Raw genomic sequence first — 5356 nt, 5'->3', positions numbered from 1 at the left:
CTCGATTTGCAAGAATAAAGAATAAGTGCAGAAAATAAATTACTCGTTTGTTTTTACTTGGTTCACAGCGCAACGCTGCTACTCCAAGGCCCACGGTCCTTGACCGTTTACTTTGGGCAATCCACTAAGATACTTGCCCCTTACGGTAGCAAGTATATCGAAAAAGGCGTTACAAAAATTCGATTACAAAGCTATTGATTGGAATTTAAGTACAGCTTTTTGTTACCAATTTTTGCGCTCCCCGGAGTATGGATTCGGCGTCTCGGTGCTCGTTGAAGTAGCTTGATGTAGTCTCGGCACCAACGTCGAAGATCGGAAGCTTAACGGACGCGAGGAAGGCGTTTGAGAGCGAAAGGACTGGAATGCTCGAAGGCTGCTCGCGACTGCCTTATATAGTCGAGCTGAGTCGACTCAGATAGGCATCTGGGTCGACTCCAGCCGACGTGGCAGATAAAACTTTATCGCTTATTCCTCTTGAGTCGACTCTGGCTTGCTTCTGGGTCGACTCCAGTCGCGGTGGCGGCGGTGGCGATAACTTCTTGACCTGAGTCGACTCAGAACGCCATCTGAGTCGACTCCAGCTCCGCTGGCGACGACTTTGACGCGCAGACTTCCGGATTTGAGCTGACTAGGCTGGAGTCGACTCCAGAACCTATCTGAGTCGACTCCAGACCCAAAAATCAGAATTTTTGGACCGGAGTTAGCTTTTATCGAGCTCTTCTTTCCTGCACAACAAGTTAGCTCGAAACATGATAGTTAAAGAACCGGTCGGTTCACCGAACCGGCTTCGAGTCTTAACTTCGGATCTCCGGTGAGATCCTGGGTTAGACCGGCGCCTACTGTTCCTTGTAGGAACGCGTCTTCACCCACTCCACTCAGGAGAATTTACCTGATGCCAACCAAGTCCTCCAGACCTGTTGGACTTTTGCTCGGCTCTGTCGTTGCCCCCCAGGACTTGAACGCAACTGATCCTCCTGATCAGTCCATTCTTTTCTGCAACTTGGTCCTCCTGACCAAGTCCATTTCATCCGCAACTTGGTCCTCCTGACCCAAGTCCAGATCTTGCCTGGTGCACGTTGACTCTGCCAAGTCTTCTTGCCTAGACACACTAGGACTTAACCTGTTCTCTGCAATCTCAATCGAGATCAACGCTAACCCGGTTTGTTTACTTGGTCTCCACCTCCGCAGAGGTGACTAATCCAAGGATCCACACGCACACACACACCCGATGCACTATGAATCTTCTCCTTCTCGAAAACCTCGAAGGCGGAGAAACCTTTACAACTCTTTCGATCTCCTCAAAGATGATATAAAATAATGTTTAGGAGGAGAAGAAGAAAGCAGAGAATAGAGAACAAACAAGTTCTCAGAAGAAGCACAAAAGAATGAAAGAATAGCAAAATTTTTGAGTTGTTCTCGCGCAGGCTTCTTTTATAATTTCTGCAACATCAGTCGACAGCTGGCAGGGCCAGTCGACTGATGCCTTCAATCGGCAACAAAATCTCGCATTAAAGCGCATTAAATGCTTGCCAATTTTCTGCAACGTTCAAATCGCAGTCGACTGTTCCAAGACCAGTCGACTGGCAACAGTCGACTCACCATAACACCAGTCGACTGCCCAGTCGACTCCTGTCTTCCTCTGGCTCGACTGATTTCTCTGTGTGCGTCTGATTTATGAGCAGTCGACTGCTGGCAGGGCCAATCGACTGGTGAAGCTGAAAAATCACATTTCAGCTTCTCTTGACCTAGACCTCGGCCTTCAAACATCTCCCACAGCCTCATGTCTTCCCTGCACTTGCTTGAGATGCTTCCATCAGCTTCGTCATGTCAAGTCCTTGCCAAGACTACCCACTTGGACTTTTCCTTGCCAAGACTTCCCACTTGGACTTTTGCTTGCCAAGACTACCCACTTGGACTTTTCCTTGCCAAGACTACCCACTTGGACTTTTGCTTGCCAAGACTACCCACTTGGACTTTTGCTTTGCCAAGACTACCCACTTGGACTTTTGCTTTGCCAAGACTACCCACTTGGACTTTCCTTTGCCAAGACTACGCTTGGACTTTCCTGCAAACTTGCATTACACATGTTAGATCACAAGTATTGCCTAACTTCAAACATAGTTTAGCCAAACATTGAAACTCAATGCACTTGGGGCAAAGATTGCACCAACATAGCCATCCCTTATTTATGGTATAATTAGAGTCATAAACATGGTATAATTATTCCATAAACATGGTATGATTTGAATCAATCAAATCGGAGAATTTTGGAATGATTTCGGAAGTTTCCAAATCGAACCCGCGGCCTTTAATCGATCAAACAATCGATTAAACTCCGTAACTTTTTCTCATTAACACTGGTAATCGATCAGGTGATCGATTACCAGGCTTGGTAATCGATCACCTGTTCGATTACTTGCCTTCGTATGAGAAACTCTGGTAATCGATCAGGTGATCGATTACCAAGGTGTGTAATCGATCACCTGATCGATTACACTCCTTGTATTGGTTCGAAAGACTAGTTTCTTCACGAATTCTTCCACGGTGGACTTGAGGATTCCCAGAGGCTACAACAGGGACCTAGAGGAGGAATTGGTTTTGGCCTTCTGATGAGCTAAGGCTTCCCGTGTTCGCCTCGAACACACAACCTTAATTCATCAATAATAACTCATGCCACAAAAGAGTTATTATCGAACTACCGCACCAATCCCATATTACAATTTGGGCTCCATCTTACTATCAGTACATTAGTCTCCCTGTGTTTAAGATATCGTATGTCCGTCAATTAGAATGAGTTACTGACAACTCGTATTTAATCGACATCTAATCCAAGAGTAGTACCACTCAACCTTATTATCATGCGGACAAGGTCCACCTGCAGGGTTTACATGATAATCCTTATGAGCTCCTCAAGGGGATATCATCAGCCTAGATTATAGGACACAGTTTCCTTCTATAATCAACAACACACCATGTACATAATACTACTTCCCAACTCATCGGGCCTATTGATCTATCGATCTAAACCTCACCCTTTGATGAATTAAAGAAGTACATATTAAGCACACATGTTTGTTATTATATCAGGATTAAGAGCATGTACATCTATAGTAATAGAGGTTTAGTTCGATTATATAGTCAGTATAAATCGAACAATACTCAGATGGTCCTGCTCAATACACACTAAGTGTACTAGTGTAATTCTATAGTCAAGACAGACTAAGACCAAATTACACTACAACCACTCCGATGGTTTGTCCAATACATCTTGGTTGTGAACACTGTTTATAATCTATAAGGGACTGATAACATGGTCTTTTGTGTGTAACTCCGCACACCATATTAGTCTACAGTATAGATTAAATGGACACTGCAAAATATTGACCAAATGTGATTCTCATTTCAGAATGTTTATTTACATAGCTAGGATTCTAATATACATCCCAACACCCCTCATCCTTAGTGAATCGAGAAGGTTTGCACCTCTCGTACCACAGGACCTTGGTTGACATTAGGGCCAGTACCAAGGAAGACGAAGGGCAACAGGACCCTAAGGAACTAGCGACTATTAAAACTAGGGGAGCTCGTAAGAAGAAATCCTAAGCGAAAGAAGAGGCGAAGGCAGAGAGGACAACCTAAAGATAACACTAAGCCACCAATATGGCACACTGGAAAAAGACGATCGGAGACGGAAAACTAGGGTTTCGAGAGAAAACGAAGAGGACCGGAAGAAGAACCCGAAGAATGTAGGGAAGGCGAACAAAACGCTTAAGAAAATGAATTAAGGAAGACTTACGGAAAGCGAGGGGTTCGCGAAGAAAGATGGAGCACAGGCGATCGAAGGCGCGAAAGCAAAGACTAGGGTTAGGCGGAGTAATCGGAGAAGGCAGAAGGAAGAGGAGATAAATCAAACGGTCGGCCGATCTCAACTGTTGACGCATCAAAACCTCAGATCGACGGACTAGGAAGAGTAATAAATCGGGCGTGAAACTTACCATAGCTACAACGATAACGCGGCAGAAGAAAGGAGGGCCACTTAGGTCCGACGCAAGTTCAGTCAGTCACCTTCGTCTCCTTCGACTAAACTAGGTCGGGAGGCTTGTGATCCGGTACGAATATCCCTCCCCGAGGGAGGAATACGTATAAAGGACGGATAGAAGCCTGGAAGGGTATTTTCGGGAGACTAAGGGAGAGGTAGGGAAGATCGACCTCCCTTAACACAAAAGACACAAACCTCACGTGAAAGACCCGGACCCCCTCCCTGCTGTACTGAGAGCCATTTCTTGACAATAATACACCATCTCATAACCAACCTCAGAACAAGGTACCGACATCACCTGCCTACCTCCGGACAAGGTACTGGCACGGCCTGCCTACCTCCGGATTAGGTATCGACATCACATGCCTACCTCAGGACAAGGCCCCGACATCGCATGCCTACCCCATAACAAGGTACCGACATCACACCGGCACCGCAGGCTTAGTTCCGGACAAGACCCTGGCATCGCATGCCTACCCCATAACAAGGTACCGGCATCGCATGCCTACCTCCGGACAAGGTCTCGGCATCTCCTGCCTACCTCTGGACTAGGTATCGGCACCGCCTGCCTACCTTTGGACTAGAAACCGGCACCACCTGCCTACCTCCTCGTATGGTACAAGCCTTGTAGGCCCACCTCACGACGGGATCAGGGCATCACGTGCCTACCTTAGGGCGAAGTCCTAACAGCACATCCTACCACCGAGCAAGACCCCAGCAAAGATCGCCGGACCGCTCCACAGAGATCCCCCCATTAAAACAAGGCCGCCAGTACACAGACATCCTAGGCGCGCCTCCCTAAATCGGCCACTCCCGACCTTCGTTTGCGGCATGCATATTAGCGTAGCGGGGCACCCCACCAACCTCTCCACAAGAATCGGCAGCTCACCTGCGAGAAGAAGAACATAGACTAAGTCCCTTACTTGGTCCTGCCTAATCCCAAAGACGATACCCCGTGCAGGCACAACTGTTGGATAAAGATCTACAAATCCGAGCCGTCGGATGACCAAAAACCCTCGATGATTATCCTTACCACATCAATAGTGGATTGATAGCTAATCACAAGCACTAAGATCCTAAAATATCGCCCCCCCCATCTCTATATAAACTGCCCAGGTATGACAATGGACTCTTTGAATTTTTTCGAATACACACTTCTTTACTCGTTGCCTGACTTGAGCGTCAGAGTGGCCACGTCGGGACCCGTGCATTCATTTGTTGCCTCCTCAGGGCCTCTCTCCTCGGCAGGGGAGTACAAGTTGACGCGGCCTTCTATTGCCTGGTGTTGTGGCTATCGTCGGTAAGGAGCCGGAACAA

Source organism: Curcuma longa, chromosome 12 (assembly GCF_044706935.1).
Source record: "Curcuma longa cultivar G26 ecotype Majalengka, Jawa Barat chromosome 12, ITB_CL_G26_1.1, whole genome shotgun sequence".
In the NCBI taxonomy this organism is placed as follows: domain Eukaryota; kingdom Viridiplantae; phylum Streptophyta; class Magnoliopsida; order Zingiberales; family Zingiberaceae; genus Curcuma; species Curcuma longa.
The sequence above is the reverse complement of the archived record's forward strand: the minus strand, read 5'-3'. Positions refer to the sequence as shown.